At 48.6% G+C, this 20,808-nt stretch overlaps 2 long non-coding RNA genes across 2 annotated transcripts; one reads left to right on the plus strand and one right to left on the minus strand.

Annotated features, from left to right (window-relative positions):
* Positions 1 to 776: 776 nt before the first annotated feature.
* Positions 777 to 19,145, plus strand: LOC102546363 (uncharacterized). The gene is made up of 6 exons (XR_015631648.1): positions 777 to 934; positions 2,619 to 2,725; positions 6,009 to 6,078; positions 7,248 to 7,311; positions 8,065 to 8,225; positions 18,906 to 19,145. It is a non-coding gene; the product is annotated as an uncharacterized LOC102546363 (long non-coding RNA).
* LOC148002890 (uncharacterized) lies at positions 5,953 to 14,509 on the minus strand. The gene is made up of 3 exons (XR_015631654.1): positions 9,489 to 14,509; positions 8,863 to 9,080; positions 5,953 to 7,142 (listed from the first exon to the last, which is right to left on the minus strand). It is a non-coding gene; the product is annotated as an uncharacterized LOC148002890 (long non-coding RNA).
* Positions 19,146 to 20,808: the final 1,663 nt, after the last annotated feature.

The raw sequence follows: 20,808 nt of genomic DNA on the forward strand, positions 1-20,808 counted from the left end.
CCTGCATCTAGATTCATCGCATTTCTGCCCTGACTTAGATTGAAAGCTGAAAAGGTAGAACAAACCCTTTTGATTCTGGTCAGGGTGTCCTCCGAGTGCTGAAGAAAACAGACTAGGACACTGTGGTGGTTTGAATAAGAATGGCCCCCTTAGGCTCAGATATTTGAATACTCAGTCATCAGAAGCCGCATGATTTGAAAGGACTAAGATTAGGGGATCTGACCTTGTAGGAGGAAGTGTGGGAAGTGTCAGGGGAGTGTGCTCTGAGCTTTCTAAAGCTTGTGCCAAGTCTAGAGTCTCTTTCTTTACCCAGGGATCAGGATGCAGTTCTCATATCCCGCCATGATTATAATGGACACTGTAAGCAAGACCCCAATTAAATGCTTTCTCCTAACAACAATTGCCTTGGTCATGTTGGCTCTTCACCACAGTAGAACAAAGACCAAGAGAGACGCTCTATCACACTCCCCTCCCCCAACCTCCTTCCCTTTTCTTTAACAGCCTTACTTTGCCTTCAAGTCTTTTCCCCTTCAAGCGTCTGTAAATGAGAGGAAACACGCACCATTTGTCTTTCTGAATCTGGTTTGTTTTCCTTAATATAATGGGTTCCAGTGACACCCATATTCCTGTAAATGTGATGATTTCCTTCTTCTCTGTGGCAGAATAAAACTGCATTGTGAATGTTTGTCACCTATGCTTTATCTGTGACCTCATTGGCTGGCTCTATGACCTCATCATTGTAAACAGTGACACCATAAATATGGTATTCTAACCTTGAATCCTCTCAATAGACACCCAGAAGTAGTGTAGCTAAATGATATGACAACCACAGTTTTAGTATTTTAGGAACTCCATACTGATTTCAATATGGCTACACTAATGTCCATTTGTAAAGATCTCCCACCCTCTGTGCACATCAGCATCTTCCCTCTTGGTAAGAGCCATTATAACTAGGGTAAGGAGACTCTCCACGTAGTTTTGATTTGCATTTTCCTTTTTTTTTTTTTTTGAGCTGGGGACCGAACCCAGGGCCTTGCGCTTGCTAGGCAAGCGTTCTACCGCTGAGCTAAATCCCCAACCCGCATTTTCCTTTTTTAAAAAAAAGATTTATTTATTTCATGTATATGAGTACACTGTAGCTATCTTCAGACACACCAGAAGAGGGCAGCAGATCTCATTACAGATGGCTGTGAGCCACCATGTGGGTGCTGGGATTTGAACTCAGGACCTCTGGAAGAGCAGTCAGTGCTCTTAACCACTGAGCCATCTCTCCAGCCCAATTTGCATTTTCCTAATGGCTAGGTAGTTGAATTTTTTTCATGTGTTAATTGGCCATTTGTAATTTTTCCTTTTGAAGAGTGTGTATTTGGTTAATTTGCCTAGCCATTGAATATGTTCTTCACTCTTTTTGGTGTTTATACTTGAGTTCTTTGAATATTCTGGTTATTAATCTTCTTTGGATGAATAGCTGGCAAACATTGTTCCCTGTCCTACAGAATAGCTATTGGTGCTGTTACTTTTGTTATATGGAGATACTTATTTGATACAGTCCCATTTGTCGATTATTTTTAAATCTTACTTTATTTTTATTTGTGTGTGTGTTGTGTGTATGTGCACATGCACTCACCCATGAAGACAAAAGAATGTGCCAGTCTCTGAGCCAGCCAACATGGGTGTTGAATTCAAACTCAGGTCCTCCATTTCTCCAGCCCCCATTTCCCTTTTTGTTAGTTCTTTTTTTTTTAAAAAGACTGTCTCAGATGTAGCTCTGGCTGTCCTGGAACTTGCTATGTAGATCAGGCTGGCCTCAAACTCAGAGATCCTCCTGTCTCAGCCTCCCAAGTGCTGGGATGAGAGGTGTGTGCCAGTATGTCAAACTGATTGACTTTTTAAAGGCCTGGAGAATTCCTCAGTGAGTCTGTATGGCCCTGGGCTTTTGGCAGGGAGGTGGTTACACTGCTGTAAGTTAATTGGTTGTTATTGCTTTGTTCAGGTTTAGTATTGGTAGGTTTTACATGTTGAGAAATACATTTATTGTAATTTTCTGATTTATTAGAATATAAAATTTCAAAATGTACCTTAATGATCTCAACGTCAGTGGTATCTGCTGTAGCATGCAATCCTTTCCCTCTAATTTTACTGAGGCCTTCTTTCTCTGTCTCTTAGTTTGCCTAAGGGTTTGCCACTCTTGTTTACCCTTTTGGGAGAACTGGATTTTCACTCCATTGACTTGTATTTTCCATCTCTGTCTCATCATTCTTAGCTCGGATTGTTATTGTTTCTGTTATTCTGCTGATTTGGGGTTCCACTTGTTCGTGTTGGGCTGAGCTTGAGTAGCACCTCTCAGTCGCCCCCTCACACTCTGACTTCTTCAGTATAAGAACTCATAGCTCTGCACCATTCTTGCAGAGTCCATGGCGGTCACTGCAAGTTCTGGCGACCTTCACATTTGGGCCTAGGAATCTTGTATCTCCTCCCAGAACCTCTCCAATGACCACTCAAAAGTGTTTTTTGTCCAGTGTTCATAACTTTGAATACTTTCTCTTGTTTGCTTGCCAGTTTTATTCCATATCAATCTTAAAATATAGTAAAGTTATTTCTTTTTTCCCTTTATTAAGACTTGCTTTGAGCCTAAAATCTGATCTGGTTTGAAGAAAGTTTCATGAACTGCTGAGAAGAACCCATATACCACAGGTATTGGGTGAAATAATTCTGCTGGTGTCTTGTAAGTACTGTGGATCTACAGGGCAGTTGGTTCTCAAGTTCTTTGTTGGATTTCTGTCTGGGATATCTACTTCTGGTGAGGAGGAGGTGGGGCTCTCCTGCTGTCATTATAATATCTGGAGTGATCTGTCTCTGTCTCTTGTCTCTCTGTCTTTCTCTCTCTGTCTCTTCTGTCCTCTCTCTCTCTCTCTCTCTCTCTCTCTCTCTCTCTCTCTCTCTCTCTCTCCCTCTCTTATCCCCCAGGCTTAATGTAGCCCAGGCTGGCTTTGGGCAATGTTGGGGAGTAACTGAGGACATCACGTACCCCAGGAAGGCACTCTACAAACTCAGTTGAATTCCCCAGTCAAGGGAGAGATTGATCTCTGAAGCTAGTGCCTCAGCTGGAACTGCTGGATATTTCGATGCTGGTCAGAGCAGAGGGCTGAGCCAACTGTATTTGGCCAAGCCTTGCAGCTCAGGGGTATGGGGAGATACCCCCTCAGGAGGTTTGGAAGCAGGAACATTGCAGGCTGGGAAATTTTATGGTCTGTTTAGTTAGGGTTACTATTGTTATGATAAAACATCATGACCAAAGCATCTTGGGGAGGAAAGGTTTATTTCCCTCACAGTTTCATACAACAGTCAGTCATCAGAAGCATTGAGGGCAGGAGCTGATGCAGAGACTGTGGAGGGATCCTGCTTACTGGCTTCCATGATCTACATTTCTCTTAGCAGTCTTATCTTCCAGGCTCCATCCCTTTGGGCAAGATGATGGGGAACAAGAAGATGGGAGCAGGGCAGACCTGGGCCTCACTTTAGGAGAAGCCCCATTAGATGGCTGGCTTCTACCTGGCTGAGAACTTTGGGGGTCGGTGGCAGGGAAGTATGTGTCTCTTTGCATCTTACATAATTTTCATCAAATCCATGCATCTGGAGTTCTGGTTGTCCCTTCCACCCACGGTCCTCACACAGAATGTGCCTGGCCCTTCTGGCTCTGCCCTCCCAGGAGGCTCCTCATTCCCTCAGCCATCAGAGCATACCAGGACCCCTCTAGGCACAGAGATAGGAATCAGAGGAGGACAGACTTACATTCAGGAAGGCAGCGGACTCTGTATCAATGGATAGAGTAAGTGAGGTGAGCCCTTACTTAGGGCAGGGTCCAACACCCCAGAATTTAAGCAGCTACCAGTCAGCAGCCTACCATGCACTAAGTGGTGTATACAGTGCCCTGTGTACGTGTGCACCACCCACCGTGTAGCATGAACACCACATACCGTGTAACAGGCATGGTATAGTTAGCACTATGCGATGTGTCTAGGGGCTGACCTCAGGAGAGTGGGGTGGAAAGATTCCTGTTCTGTTCTCCAGGAAAACTCGTGTCAGCCCTGCAGGGGCTTCAGGCAGTCCTGGCTCAGAAGTGGCTCAAAGGCCACTTCCTGCAGGATTAAATGCTCAGGAGTTGGAGACTGGGCCCAACCCACAATATAAAGTAAGGCGCATGCCTTGCTCTGTTTGTGGTGCTGGCAGTGGGCATTCTGCAAGAGAGAAGATGGATATTTGGGATGAGGGACACCCAGATGTCACAGAGACAATACCCCTTAATGCCACTTACCTGTCCATCAGTGTCCACAGCCCCCATCCTTATGGCCCCTTACAGAGTGCTGTCCACAAGATGTAAGCAACATTTCCCTTGCCTTTCTGCCCAGATATGGAGTCTTCTGGGTTTTGATCTCTCCTCTGTGTCACCATGCCCCTGGAGGACCTGGTCCCCCATGTGAACCCTTGATAAACACTGCACACTGTATAGGTGGATGGACAGTACTACAGTGACTGCGAGTCTTGAATGACTGGCTAGCCCAGTATCCAGTAGGTCCACTTGTAAAACTACAGAGCTCCCTGCAGGTCACTGTCCTCCGCTGTCCAGCTGAGATGCTCTGAGAGCTTCATCCCAGCCTCTACAGCTGAAGTCCCTATTGAGCTGAGCCACAAGCCCCATCCTCCTTTGTAGTAGCCAGGGCTACTACTCAGACCAGGAGAATGTGCCCAGCCTTGTAAAAAGCTCGAACAGACTCTGGCAAGGATCACTGCCCCTCTCCTGAGGGTCAGAGCCCTGGCTGTCCAGGGTCAGAGCCCTGGCTGTCTGCCCACCCACCCTTCACATGGCTTCAATCAAAGCAGGGCTGGGTCAAGGCTGGGCCAGAGGGCCACACCTCCTCCCTTTCAGGCCAGCTTGTCCAGACAGACAACACGCCCAACTGCAGGCTAGCCACTCTCCTTCTGCCTGCCAGCTGTCTGCCTTTGAACTTGGGGAAACAGGAGGCAGATGCCTGCGGTTGGAAAGTGTGTGCAGGTACCACACCATCCTCCAGGGCAGCTTGAGATACGCAGAGGGGCTGAGCTGCCTACGCTGACCTCTGTGGTTTCTTCTGCGTGCCTGTTCATTGTCAAAGGTGTGGCCAACCACCCTTCTTGTGTGAGGTAGCAGAGACAGGCAGAGTGATTTGGTGACCTCCCCCATACTGCACTGAGGGAAAGGTCTGGTGGCCCCCTGAACTCTGCTGCCAAGTAGGAGTCTGGGGGCAGAAGAATATCCTTCCTACTCTTGCAGGGTCAGCCAGGGGCCTCCGGAGGCACCACCCACCACGCAGAGTCAATTCCCAGCTCGGCATGCCTGGAATGCTCCCCCTCGGGCCTCACCCGGAGCCCCGCGCCCTAAGTTCAGCCTCTCAGTGGGGAACATGGTCAGGGCCAGGATTGCTCTTCCTCTTGGCTCCTCCAGAGCAGGCGGTGATGAGATATGGGTGATATGACAGGGAAATGCCCCTTGGCCCTGGTGACATGTACAAGCAGGTAGGAGCTCATATGAACAGGCTGAACCGGAACCTTTGAAAGAGGCGGCGATGAGCCTGCGGACGTGGATTCCTGATGAGCAAGCCAGAAATACTTTGATTTTTCTCCCCCTCACTGAGGCAGGCGAAGCATTCCTAATCTGAAAATCTAGAATCCAAAAGGATCTGAAATGTGAAGCTTCTGAGAGTTGTGATGTCGCAGTAGGTAAGTGACACCCGTGCCTTCCTGTGACAGACAGGCCACACTCAAAGAGCAAGCACAGTGAAGTCCCTCCTAGCCATCTAGCTGCAGGTGAATGGGGCAGGTGAGGGAATGAGTCATGGACTTCTCATGACCTCAGATCATCAGTTGTTTCATATGTGCAAATACTGCAAGACCAAGCATGGTCCCAAGCATGTGGGTGGCAGACAGCAAATCTGTTTTATTTCTTTTTTTCCTGGTGTCTGTGAGTACAGGTCTGTGTGTCTCGGAGGCAGAGTATGAGGTGCTGTTGATGGACTCAGGGTCTTCTTGCATGCTTAGCAGGTACATTATCTATGCCACCACCTAGCTAACCCTCTTCTGATGCTTAAATCCTGAGCAGTTCCCGCAGTGATATACTGTATCCATGCACTCTCCATAGCGATACACTGTATCCATGCACTCTCCACAAGCAGTGGGGGGGATTTTAGTGGTCTTTGCTACAATGGGTACACAGGATGATAGACAGAACCCTGCCAAGGTGCCCTAAGGTTAATATGAAAATAACCTGCCAAGACATAAGTGGGAAAGATGGAGAGTGATGGGCAGCATAGACTGTAGGTCACAAACCTACCAACACGGGGAAGCTTCGTGTATACTTAATATTGTTTAAAATAGCATTGGCTGCCAGGCATGGTGGACACACCTTTAATCTCAGCATTCTGGAGGCAGAGGCAAGCAGAGTGAGTCTCAGGACAGGCAGGGCTGCACATAATAATCCTATCTCAAAAAACTAACAAACGAACAGCATTAACGAGCATCCAGCCTAGTGTCCAGAATACCCTACACTGCTCTCTCCCTCAGAGTCCTCCCACTGCACTATGCTTGTGTTCTCCTCCTCATCCTCCTCCATTGTGTCCATGCTCCTTTCCTTACGTCCTCCCTACCCTGTGCTCAAGCTCCTCCTCCATCATCCTATTTCCTGAATTATGTCTACCAGTTTGTGGATTTTGGAGACAGGGACTTTCTGGTCAGTTTCATTCCTTGTGGAACATTTGTTACATGGCTGACTCTTTTTGTTGGTTTTTTTTTTTTTTTAATGCCCTTGGTATAAGCAGTAAGCAATGGACTTTAAGGCTAGAGCTGCCAGACCCATTGGTCAGTCTTAAGGCGTTATGCTTAAATGTGCCTCCAGACTACCGTGTTTACCCTTAGTTCCCAGTTGCTATGGCTAATCTTGGTCATCAACTTGATATACATGGGAAAACAGAACATCAATTGAGGCACTGCCTTCATCAGATTGGCTTGTGTATGTCTATGGGCGGGGCATTTTCTTGATTGTTAACTGATAGAAGAAGGCTTAGCTCGCTGTGGGTTGAGCCCCCACCCTGGGCAGGTGGTCCATGAACCTGGAAACAAGCAGAAAGAAACCATGGTTTCCGAATCAAGCTACTTCTCTCGATGATGGACTATAATTTGTAAGGCAAATAAATCCTTCCCTTTTCTCCCCCAAGTTTCTTTTGGTCACAGATTCTGAACACAGCAACAAAAATCTAGGAGAGTAGCTGAATGGTGTTGGTAAGTCGCTGACTTCATTATCAGATAACTTAGTGATGACTTCTGGGCTGAGGAAGCCATAAGAGTGTGGTCCTGGCTGGGGGAGGACCACTGACACACACCCTGAGGGCTGTGACCTATGTGCCTGTCCCCAGCTCCTTCCTGGGTCTGCCTCTCCACCACTAGGCCAGCAGCTTTGTCCCACACTTGCTCCTGCAGGATGCTCAGTCGCACCAGCTCCCCACACTGGCTTGACACTGGGGCCAGATGGAGGGGTACAGGATGCTCAGGAACCATGAACCCTGACATACTCTCACTGAAGTTGTTCCTGTCAGGCATCTCGTCACAACCAGAAAATCCGGACACATGTGCAGTGTGTCCACAGGACCTGTCACAGCCCTTTCTGGGGCTAATAATGCCAGCAGACTTGCTGGTCAGAGCTTGGAGTCTGATACCTGGAGTCCTGCTTCCTGGTCTCTGCAGCCAGACGCACTCTACAGGCTCAATAGGCAGGGTGGGGGAGGGGCTGAGACCCTGTAGTGACTCGAACTCTGGATCAGGATTTTTGACCTCAGTTTCCTGACTATAAACTGAGAGGTTTCAGAAAGTATTCCCTGGGGAAGTGGGACCAGGCAGACATGGCCACTGCACCCCCAGCATCCCAGCCTGAGGCACAGCTGGTTCTGATTGTGGGGGCTCAGCTCCCCTTGGTGAAGTGAGCATGTCAGGCAAAGACTGAAACTTAACCCCAGTCCTCATCCCACTCCTCTCCAGGAGGAGCACAGAGGAGCCCTCCCAGTGGATCCCTGTCTCCTGGGGTGAAGCTCCCAGGAAGTGGATCTGGGGAAGCTCCAGCCATGAGGACTATGAAAATAAACTGCCAACGATGTGAATGGGACAGATTCAAAGTGATGGAAGATTTTCAGAGACCGCAGGTCACAAATCTGGGAAGCTTTGGGTATACTTAATATTGTTTAAGATATAAAATATGCTTTATTATCCCAGCTCCTCTTTTCTCTACTTGGCCTGGATTTTCTAGCCACTGGCTTTTGACTCCCACCCTTGCCTTCCCTGTGCCCTGTGTGGTCACAAAGACACACATGCAAAGACACACAGACTACCTCCCAAACACCTGACACAGATACAGATACACACAAACACAGATAAACACACATGACACAGAGACTGACACAGAGACATATACACGATACACATACATACTAACAGACAGACACACACAAGGGTTCAAGAACACCTGACAGACACACACAGAGACAGATGCACAAGAGAGACTTACACACACACACAAATACACATGTTCAGGAACACATAACAGACACAGAGAAACATACAGACACACAAACAGAGAGACAATACATACACAGGTTCACGAACACCTGACACAGACACAGATACACACAGAGACAGATACATACACAGACATACAAGGAGACACACACACACACACACACACACACACACACACACACACACGTACGTTTAGGAGCATCTAAAACCTGCCTCATTGGGTTCTGAGGAAGGCTGAAATCTACTTGGTTCTCAAACTCCAACCTGATTTATTCAGCTTCCCTGGGTGGCCTCAAAACTTGGTTCTGAAAGCGACACCCTCTCCTGTGGACTTGGCTGCCAGGTACACCACCTTCTTGGGCCATCTGTTTTTCAGGTCTGAGTGGTTCTTGTCGAGCTCAGGGAAAGGTCTTGGTGGTCCACTGGTGCAGGAAGTAGCCCCGGAAATAACAAGGACCCAGGACTTCCTGTTCTGCCTGCCCCTGTGCAGATAAAAGGCAGAGAGATCTGAGACAGGCTTGTGCTTACAGAGGCCGATCCTAGGTTGTGCCCTCCCTGAGGTGTATTTAAACAGAGACCAAGCTGTGCACATGTGTGTGCCTTACATGTGTTAACTGTGTGTATGCAGAGGAGTCAGGCCCTGCATCACTCTCTTGGAGACACTGCAAAGGGACCAGGCCTGGCCCTATGGAAGCCAAGGCTGACCCAGGCATTTTACTTGTGATCCTGGAGGTCATACACTCAAGGCTCTTCGAGACTAGACCTCAACCCAGTTAGACACACTGCTCTAATGTGGAGCAGGCTTCCTTGGAAGGCTGTCTAGCCCCTGAGGTGCCTGAACAGACCCCGGCGGGCATAGAGGGGCCAAGCTGGTTGCTGAAGTTCCTGACCTTCTCCTGAAGTCCAGTTCTGCCCACAGCTCTTCACTATGTGCCTTTGACAGTAGCAAGGTGACAATTCAGTTTCTCTGAAGAAGGTGCTCAGCTGGTATAAGATCTGGCTGTGAATGTGCCAGGCTGATGTCTCTGGGAAAGTCCAGCAGTCACTGTCTCCCTGGGTCCTGTACCCTCAAGGTTGGAGGCACTTATGGGGCCAAAGGAAGGCCCTATGTAGACTATCCAGGCAGGAGGTGATACAACCCAGCTGAGGTGAGTGAGCAGATGAGGAAGACCAACGCTCTGTAGTCTATTTGGATGACACACAACAGAGAGGATGCCAACACTGCCCCCGGAGAGACCTGTGAAAGGTCTGTACTCTGACTCAAAGAAGCACCTAAGCAGGAAAAGGCATGTGTTAGTGGAGGGCAGGAAAGGTGAGACAGGCTGCAGGTGATCTGTATCTTCGAAGGACAGTCGTCACACCCAGGGCTACCCTGCCACCTCCCTTCTGTGTGGTGGGAAGTCTGATGAGCAGCCTCCGCTTGGGGTGGAGCTCACCTCTCGTCACACCCCTCTGGTCTCCACCATGAGGCACCACCTGCTTCCTGGACTTGAGAAGATGGTGGAGTGACCCTCTGCTCCCATTTGAGTTCTTGCTCCTTCCTCTGATGGGCTCCTGTGTCCTGGTTTGTACCTCCAGGGACAGATAGACACGGTGGCAGACAGACACAGCTGTCTTTACCAAACCTGGTTTTTTGTGCGTAGCCTGAATGATTGTCCCACAGGCTGGGACTTTTTTTTTTTTTAAAACCATTCTTTAAACAGGAGTGTGGATTTTGGAAAAGCTGTGGTCACTTTCTCCTGGGACACCAATGAGGTGGACTCTATTTTTACTTTTGAGATTGTATTTTAATTACAACATGTTTCCTTTCCCTTCCTTCCTCTAAACCTTCTCATATGCCCCTTCTCTCTCCTTCAAATTCATGGCCTTGTTTTTCTGTTATTGCATGCCTTTATGTCTTCGTATATACAAAAATATTCCCAGATAGAGCCTGTTGGTCCATATAATGTTACTTGTATGTGTATTTTCAGGGCTGACAATTTGGCACTGGACAACCAATCGGGATGCTCTTCCCTGGGCGGACCGCCTCTGCTGTGCCCAGCGTTACTCAGTTGCCTGTAGTTCTTTATGTAGGCTGACCTCACTGTGGATGGGCTTTCCTCCCCGTGCTGTTTGGCGTGTTCGCTGAGGTCCTTGTTCAGTTTACATTTGGACAGTCATGCTGGTGAGACTTTATGGATGTAGCTTATGATGTTGCTAGGAGACAGATCTCACAGCAAAGTCCCTGATCTTCCAGCTCATACAATCTTTCTGCCCCCTCTTCTGCAATTACCCCTGAGCCTCAGGTGTCAATGTTTGGTAGATGTACTGACTGTGTCTGGGCTTCACAACTCTGTGTACTGATTGGTTGTAGGTTTTTGTAGCGGTCTCTGCCCGTCACAAAGAGAAGTTTCTGTGATGAGGGGTACAGACTACACTCTTCTGTGGGTGTAAGGACAAATGTTTGTAGATTGTTGTTAGAGAATACGTTGGTTTAGTAAATTGGTGGTTGTAGCGTATCCTCCAATAACCATGACTTCACTAGCAATGAGTAGGTGGTTAGGTCTCAAGTACAAACATGGTTTCCCTCCTGTTGAGGCCTTAAATCCAAATAGAGCAGTTAGTTACCTCCAAGGTCTATGTGCTACTGCACAGATAGGGTTACTGGGCCATGCTGGCTGTTGATGTGGTTCACAGGTGTCATAGCTGGGCAGGGTTGCTGCCTGCCTCCCTCCTTTGAAAGCCTGCATGGTGCCTTCGGGTACCATGAAAGCTAGTCCCCAGGGAGGGGCACAGTAACATCTTTTAAGTTGCAGGGTACTGACCAATTTCTGTCCTGTACATAGTGAGGCCACAACTTGGGCCCATAGGCTCCATACTCAGCATCAATGGTTAACAGCCAGTTTAAAAGGCTCAGAGGAGCAGAGGCACAGATGCTTGTCTCTCTGAAAGCTGTACTACCGTTGGTGCCCAGACTTAGTGCTTTAGGTTACTTGAGCCCTCCCACAGTGCCTGCCCTTCTGCATCCCCTTCCAGCTGGCTTTTACCCCCCTTTTAATATTTCTATTTACTCTTTGAGAAACTCATATATTTGTAAAATGTATTCTGCTCATGTCAGCTGGCTTTTTAGTAGAGGGTGAATGTTACAGTGGAGACACCTTGGGAACAGTTACTGATGTTGTGGGCCTGGAACTGCTGAGGGGAAGGCCCTCTGGACGAACTCCCTTCGCACCACACTCAGGGGAGTGTGCCTCGCACACCCAGGCGAAATACATGCTCTGTTTCTGCAAGGAGATGCCCATATTTGCTTCAACATCAACAGCTTCAGTTACACGAGTTTTCTTGTGTATGTAAAAGCCAGTAGATGTGGTGTGTTGCTCCGAGAAGGGGGTGGTGAGGCTGCTCTAACACCATCTGTGTCAAGATGTCCTTGTCGCCAAGCTCAGGTGGGCTCTCCCAAGCCCATTAATGAATTAATACCTAAAACCACATGGTACATCCTGGAACGGGTCTCGTGGGCCACTTCCTTTCTCTATCTCAACACAGGGTACATCCGAACCCTTCAGGTCCCCGAACTTGTTTGACTCTAGATACGCAGCCCCCTGTGGTCCAGAGAGGAGTGCCATACACACTGAAGCCATAGCCTTCATCTCTGGCATGTGGGACAACAGCCCCAGGGAAGGGAGACAGAACACTAGGAAGGAGAGAAATCTGGAAAAAGCAGGAAGCCCCCACAGGAGCCAGGCCTGGACACTTGAATTAGTGTGCCTAACTGAGTGTTTGCTATCTGTCTGCATGTTTGTGTGTGGAACCTATTCAAGACCTATTCAAGAAAGCATTTCTCTAGAGTCAGGCAGCACACGAGTGGAGTCAAGCAGAATCCTGAAAGACACACCTGAATGCCACCATCCCAAGCTAAACCCCTCAAAGACCAAAAGCCCTCCAGTCTAAAACTCTAGCCACAACTCTAGAGGATAAAGGGTCTAAATGTCACAGATCTGAAGGCAGAAATAGTCCAAGCTCTCAAGTATCTGGGTGGCACTGCTGTGTCTGTGTGTCTGTGTCTCTCTGTCTGTCATCAGAAGGGTGGGCCTTATCTGACGTCAGCAAGGAGCACTGCGGTCAGAGACTTTGGGCCTATTTTTAAATTATATTTATTTGTTATTTGTGGTGTATGTGTGTGTGTATGAGAGAGAGAGAGAGAGAGAGAGAGAGAGAGAGAGAGAGAGAGAGAGAGAGAGAATGAGAGCTCAGGAACTGGTTCTCTCCTGTTGAGAAGGTCTTAAATCCAATTAGAGCAGTTAGTTACCACCGAGGCATGTTGGCTGCTGATGTGGTTCATCATATGGTATCACATGACATGTCACATGACATGTGTTGTCATAGCTGGAGACCTCTGGTGATGTGCCATTCACTACGTGAAGGTCAGTTTTCTGTTTTCCCTTTTCAACTTGCGATTCATTTTCTCAGTGTTTCTTTTTGATGTTTGAGTCTAGCCTTCCCTCTGCCCTGCATGGCACCTCGAGGAGGACAGGTGACTGCCAATCTGTCTCCACTGGGTCCCTAGCTATGCTCTTTATTGATGGATTGGAATCATTCTTTTTCTCTGTGTAGCCTTGGGGATCCTGGAATCCTGTAGGCCAGGCTGGCCTTGAGCTCAGAGATACACCTGCCTCTGCCTCCCAAGGGCCAGGACTAAAGGTGTGGCCCACCGCCACCTGGAAGAGTAAATGCTAGGCTTGCCCACTAGCCCTAGTAACAAGTTAAATACTGAGGAGACAGGTTTATTCACTGTCTCACAAAGAAGGACAGACAAAGGGAAGCCTGCCTGCCTCACTTCCCACCAATGAATTCTAAGCCTTTTGTCTTCTGTCTCCGCCCAAAAGAGTTCAGAAGATTCAGGCAACCCAAGTCTTCTTCCTGGGGACCTGCATGGTAGAAAGAGACCTGACTCCTGCAAGTTGTCCTCTGACCTCCACACAGGAACTATAACACTAGCATTCACCACAGACAAGTGAATGTAACGATAATGCTGATGACAATGATAATAATAACAATATAATCTTTAAATGAAAATTTTCAAGATTTTGATTTTTTTTGTTGGTCTATTTTTGTGATATTTTGCTCTTTCAGAATGTTTTATTTTGGAAGCCTTGATGGTAGGAATAACTGTGTTTGAGACTGGCACTTTGGTTCACAGTTTAAACTCAGCCTTGAATGCTCTTCTTAGCTCCTGGCCTTGACTCAGTCCTGGCACATACTGTAAGGCTGCTGGTCTGAGTTCTTCTCTCCTATAGTTTCAAAAAACATAATAGGATGAGGCACAGAGCCCAAGTCTTGCCCCCAGCATCTGGGATGCTGGGGCAGGAGGATCATCATTAGTTCAAGGCCAACCTGGCAACACAGTGAGCCCCTGGGTCAAAAAGACAACCAACCGAGACAAAACCAAAGCAGGAAGAAAACCCTTGCCCGATCCCAAATCCCTTCTCATCTGCTGTCAGCTGCCTGATTTGGGACTGTCCCCTGAAGGAGTGACACACACAGGGTGGGCCCTGAAGGGAGAGAATACCTTGAGAAAACTGAAACTGGTTCCTAACACCAAGGCTGGTAAACGGAGGTTTCCATGTGACTCCCATCAGGGCAACAAGCCAGCAGTGCAAGAGTCATTCCGGCGGAGGTCGTGGATTTCAGATTTACAGCAGGGAAACAAATGAAACCCATATGCACGCGTTTCTGTGAGTCTCCGTGCGGACAGCTTAGGAAGGCGGCGGTGGCGAATCGGCTTTGAGCTCCACAAAAATGTGAAATCTGAGATTAGGAGTCTCAGCTACAGTGCATTCTATAGGTCACATAGTAAATTCCTCCTCCTCTTCCCCCTCTTCCTCCTCCCCTTCCTCCTCCTCCTCCTCCCTTCTCCTCCTCTTCCTTGTCCTCTTCTGTCTTTTGTTTTTAATGTTTTTGAGGCTGTGAGATGGCTCAGTGGCTAAGGTCATCAGCTGATGCCATGATTCGATTCCCAGAGCCTCCATGGTGGAGGGAGAGAACCCAAGTTGTCTTCTGGCCTTCATCTATGTGCATCACCCCTTCCTTCCCCCATCTTGTATGTCTGACATAAATAAATAAATGTAATCAATATTAAATAGGTATCTTTGGAGTTTTGAAACTGGATTGCATGTAGCTCAGGCTGTCCTCAAACTCACTAGGAGCTCAGACTGGCTCTGAAGCCCGGTTCTCCGGCCTCTGCCTCCCAAGTGCAGAAGCATTTAGTTAGAGATGGACACTACCCTGTCCTGTCCGAGCCTGGCACAATGGTGCAGCTCTGTAGTCTCAGCATTCGAGAGGCAAAGGTGGGAAGATTGCTCAGAGGTCAAGGTTACCCTGAGCTGCAGAGCAAGCCCTTAAAAAAAAAAGTAAGACAAGATAGATTTAATTAAAATGACTCAGAAGCTCAAGAGAAGGAAAACATGGCAAAAATCCAAACCCACAACTGCTTATATGTTTAGTGAAAATCAATTAAGGGCAACAGGAAGCCAGCCAACCTATTACGTAAGAGGATGAAGCATGATTGCTTGAGACCAGAGTTCAAGGCCAGCCCACACTTACAAGGATCTTGAAGTCAGTCTAATCTATGAAAGCTCTGGATACAAGAAGGCGGCCAGAACCAGGACTGGCTCAGAAATGACCACTGAAGTACCAAGATACTGCAGCCTATTTGGAGGGAGGAACCCCAAGGCCAGCCCCTTGCAGATGTCCTGCTGGGAGCAGGTTCCTCTTACTAAGTTTGCCTCTGTGTATGCAGGGAAACGTGTATGCAGCTCCCTGTTCTCTTGGACGCCAGGAAACCATCTGACATTTGGCCCCGTAATGACCAATTTGGGGGCTGGAGAGATGGCTCGGTGGTTAAACATTTGTTGCAGAGGACCTGAGTTAGGTTCCCAGCACCCACATGGCAGCTCATAGCCACCTATAACTCCAGATGCCAAGTTCTAGGAGATCCAATATGCTCTGACTTTCTGGAATTCCAGACGTGAACTTGGTGCATACACAAATATGCAGGCAAATCATCCATACAGAAAAATAAAATAAATCTAATAACAATGGCCAATTCACCATGTGCTCTGTTCTGTCACATGGGTGATACCGTCTAACTTTTAGTTCACTTTAAGTGACTTATATACAGGTAACATGGCATGATGTCATTTTGGTCAACAACAGGTGGCAGGTGTGAGGTTGGAAAATTTCTGTCATCTGGTGCCCCCATCAGTCCCACACAATACTCCTTTCCTGCTGTGATGGGCACACGTCGGGGTCTGGATGGTCTGGATGGTGTCCCGTATCTGATCCCGTATCCTTCGTCTTCTTATCTCTCCAGGCTCTTCAAGTCGTTGCTATGTACTCTGTGTGTGTGTGTGTGTGTGTGTGTGTGTGTGTGTGTGTGTGTGTGTGTATACAGTCCACCCTGGGGCAGAACCTGACTCAGTCTCTCCTCTCTCTCTCTCTCTCTCTCTCTCTCTGTTGTTGTTGTTGTTGTTGTTTGGTTATTTGAGACAGGCTCGCTAGGGTAGCCTGGAGCTTGCTTATTTAGACCAGACTCCAGACTTGAAACAAAGAAAAGAAACAATCCGGCTCAGGCCTTTAAGCACTTGGGAGGCAGAAGCAGGTGGATTTCTGAGTTCTGGGCCAGTCTAGTGTACAAAGTGAGTTCTGGGACAGCTGAGGGAGGCTACACAGAGAAATCCTGTCTCAAAAAAGGAGAAGGGAGCAGGCTTGCCCCAAACTCCGAGCTCTTCCCCTTTTGTGCTTGGACTGTAGGTGTGAACTCCCACACGAGGCTCTTCAGTCATCCATGAGAGTGATTTCATCCCTCCCAGGCTCCTGGACCAAGGTCAAGGTTTTGCCCCAGAGACTCGACTGACAAAGTCTTGAGGGGCTGTAGCATCGGTATGGCAAGAGGAAGGGGACGTACAGTGTCTCTTCAGGTCTTTGTCTTCTTCTCATGCTACTGGGACACAATTGTAGACCGAATCTAGTCCAAATTACTTTCCAAAGCTCCCCTCCCTCCTCATCCTTCACAGTGAGGATCATATCTCAACACTTGACGGCTTGGGAGACATTCACCAATTCCAAACAGCAGCGGACCCCATTCTTGAGGGTCAAGTGCTGCTGACAGACAGCACCGACATCCTTGTCATGAACAACTTTTGGATTCCAGAGAACTGATAGCTGGCTGAGTCTGTAGTGAGCATCCCAAGAGTGTTGGGCCCAGCCTCCTTCCGGGGCTGAGTATAAGCAGGTGTCCACGTAGAGAGTGTTGGTAAACAGGCAGAGAAGAGAGGATCCCCCTCCTATGGGTACCGGCTGCGTACTGTATAATACTCGGACTGTCTGAAGCCCAGCTGGACCCAGGAGTGGGCACTGGTGTGCAAAGTGGGTGTGAGGACCATGTCTCACTGGGAGAGGCAGCAGCCCTTGGTCAGGGTCTTTTGTGGTTCTGGGCCCATGACATGGGAGGCTCAATAGGAGGACCAAAGCTAGGCTTCAGCAAGATAGCTACTCCTTCCATCTAGAACATTCTAGGAGATGGAGGTGGGACAGTGGGTTCAGTGGGTCTGGGAACCAAGATGGAGGGAACTGCCATCAACTGGTCAGTGGAGGAAGACACTGTCTCTGCCCAACTGTTCCCAATTGGATTATAGGGTTCCTTGAAGTTAAGGTTTGGGAAATAACCTTTGGGAAGTTAAGGTTCTGGGTGGCCGAGGACTGTCATTATTTTAGTGCCAAAGTCCCCAGGAAGTGATAGTGTTTAAGAAATTATGTGAAAGCGGCTATCCACGAGAGGATCCCCTCACCAGGGAGGGAAGCAAGACAGCGTCCAGTGCACAGATATCCCTCTGAACACAAGAGTGTGCACCACCCACCCAAAGCACACACAGGGCAAACATGAGAACAGCCACACCTTGGCATACACCGAACAGCCACACCTTGGCATACACCGAAGAACACCAACAGATTAACACATCCAAGTACACATGCCTGAGAACACACACAGGAAGTCACACCCCTGTGAAAACACACGGAGGATAACAGACAACCCATCACATCTGAGTACACACACAAGGCACACCCAGACGCAGGCATCTAAACACACTCTGTCGAACACCTTGGAACACCGAGTTACTTGACAGAGGAGGTTGGTGATGGACCACATCTGCCTTAGAAGCCTGTGTCCCTTTTCCCCAGGCACAGTCCTATCCTTGATGCTGGGTTTGACCAATGTCCTTTCTGCAGTGACCCCAGAGCAGCTGTTGGGGAGGAATCCTTCCATGGCTGGCTGTCCTGAATTGGTCTGGTTCTGGTGGCCAAGAGGCTAGGGACACAGACACAGCTGTACTCACACTCAGGTTCCACAGGGATAGTCAGCAAAAGCCACAGCGAGCTGTCTCCAGATCACAGTCTGGGCTTTGTATACAGGTGCCTTCTTTACCTCATGGCATACCCACCAGCACCAACGCCACCCTCCCCTTCTACACTCCTACAGGACTGCCAACTCCTTCCCCTCCACAGCTGGGAATAGCTACTTGGACCTTCACTGACAGACCAGCCTGCAACTTCACCTTGTCTGTCTTGGACATCTTTCTCTTAGGCCCCTATCTTCCCACCACTCCTACCTTTGTCTCTGTTGATACGCAGGACCCCATCTCCCTTCCATTCCTTTCCTTTGACATCCTTTTCCCTGAGGTCTCTGGCTCCCTACCTTGCCCCTCCTCCTGTGGCCACTTCGGATCACCATTTCCCACCCCCACACTCCTACCACTTCCTCTGATTCCCTCCTTCCTTTGGACCCTTATCTCTGTGTCCCTACCCAGGTTTTCTCTGTTTCTTAGGAGCCCTAGCCTCTAGTCTACCCACCCCCTCCCCTGCACACCCCACTTCTCACTTTAACAAGTGCCCCTCAGCCCTCAGTGGCCTCACTCCCACCCTCAGGGTCTGAGGGTGTCACCCTCTCTCTGTTCCTGCCGCCCCCAACACGGCCCAACCCTGTCTGGGTGCTCCTGAGCAAGGGCTGCACCAGTTCACAGGCACTGCCCACAAACGACCCTGGGAGCTTTTTCTGGGAACTTTTCCCGTCATACACGTAACACCACGGGACTGCGTTCAAAGGAGCCTGTTTTTATCAAGCTCCAGACATAAGGAAAGAATTAGCTTCTTAGGAGGTATGATTCCAAATCTAAAGAGTCTTGTTTTGGAAGCCTCTCCTTTGAAAAGCTGGGAAAGGCGATGCCGCCCCTCTTTCTTCTGAACCTGTGGTCATTCTTTTATTTGTTCAGGCTGCACGCTGCGACAGGGATCCAGAGATGAACATCTGCTTTTGGTGAGGGACGGAGCCCTGGTCCAGCATCAAGTCAGCCAACCCACCTACCAGGGCATCTGCCTGGGTCCTCACCAACAGACATGGGTGCAGAACTGAAGCCAGGCAGCCACCGGGCCAGATCCCCCACCCAGGTCTGATATCTGACTCTGGGCAACCCCAATCTAAAGACATTAATAAAACTTTCTAAAAAATGGTTCTTTCATCTGAACTGACCCATCCTCTGTGTGGCGTGGTAAAATTTCATGGCCTTGGGCTCAGTACTGCCTCTGTGTATGTGAGTCACCCCTCTGTCTAGCTTTTTACATCACCCACCCTGTAGTGGCCTGGGAGTTATTTCCACAATCAGATCAACTGCCACCATATACCAAAGACCAGCCATGAAAGTCCTTCCTTCGGGTGAAAAAGGGAAACTCGCAGTGTAATAAACAAATTAAAAACCAGCTTGTAGTGCTTGCTAAGATCTGGGTAAGGATGTTCCAGGGTTGGGCGTGGCAGTAAACTTTTAGCAATCCTCCTGCTTCAGCCTCCTGGTGCTGGAATTACAAATGTGTGCCACTGTGCCCAGTTGCTGTTTTTAGTTTCTGGCCATGGCTGAATTTTAGCTTATAAAATCATAGATGAAAGAAAAGTAGTCAAGCCAGACACTGCGTGAGGTTTCAGACAACCAATGGGCTCTTAGAAGACATTCCCTAGGGGGCTGGAGAGATGGCTCAGCGGTTAAGAGCACTGACTGTTCTTCCAAAGGTCCTGAGTTCAATTCCCAGCAACCACGTGGTGGCTCACAACCATCTGTAATGAGATCTGATGCCCTCTTCTGGTGTGTCTGAAGACAGCTACAGTGTACTCACATATAATAAATAAATAAGTAAATCTTTTAAAAAAAAGAAGAAGAAGACATTCCCTGTTGATCTGTGGGTACTGTTCCAACGCCATCAAGTCACCCCAACAAACAAAAACACACACTTGTGTGTTCATTTGCACAACCAAGAGTAATGCTCCTGTTCCCTAGCCATCCTTCCCTCTCCTCAATAGAACTGGAGACCTGCCTTTTTCTGCTGGCCTGATTTGTTCCTTCCCTCTTTGGCTCCAACCTCCAGAGAGCCCTCTCCTTCCTCTGGGACCAGGGGCTGGCTGAATGACTCCACAACCAGTATGATTCCTCCGGTATGCTCCTGGAGGTCGGGGCCCAGGCTTAATGGGACTAGGAAGATGGGATTTTGAACTGCAGTGTTAAAAAGAACCCAAGACACTCACATTCATCTCCCAAGATGGAGGCTATCTGCCTGAGATCATCTTGACTCTTGGAATCTCTCTGTCCTCATGGCTCCCAGTTGCACAGCACGGTGTGCAGATCTGGGGCTAACAGACCAACTGTCTTGATTCCTACATATGGGAAAGGCTGAGGGATTCCAAGGTGGAGACCAGTGAGATCAAAGAGGCCCAGCCCTTCTGTGTCTTGGCTTTTTTCCTCCCTTGGATTGCTATGCCCCTCAGGTGACCTATACCCATGACCATCAAGCCAGACATGACATTCTCTGTCAGACCAGCCTGTGTGCCAAGCAAGGTTTCTGGGCCCACAGTGCTTCCATCTCTCTGACTTCACTGCTGTAAACACCATCCACCACGATATAAACCATTAAATTAAAAACATGCCTCACATGTGGAACAAATCCCGACAGCTCCGTGAATGGGCTATGCCTGCACCCAGCCTTCTCACTGTACGTCAACAAAGCAAGAAAAAAAAGGGCCTTCCATCCCCCTGGGTGTGGCAGCCACTGTGGTTGTCTCACCCAGGCCCTCACTGGATTTCTAAGCTGGCTGCCAAGATGCCACTACCCTGCTGGGACGCTCGTGGTGAA

This window comes from Rattus norvegicus, chromosome 10, assembly GCF_021556685.1.
Source record: "Rattus norvegicus strain SHRSP/BbbUtx chromosome 10, alternate assembly SHRSP_T2T, whole genome shotgun sequence".
NCBI classification, from domain to species: domain Eukaryota; kingdom Metazoa; phylum Chordata; class Mammalia; order Rodentia; family Muridae; genus Rattus; species Rattus norvegicus.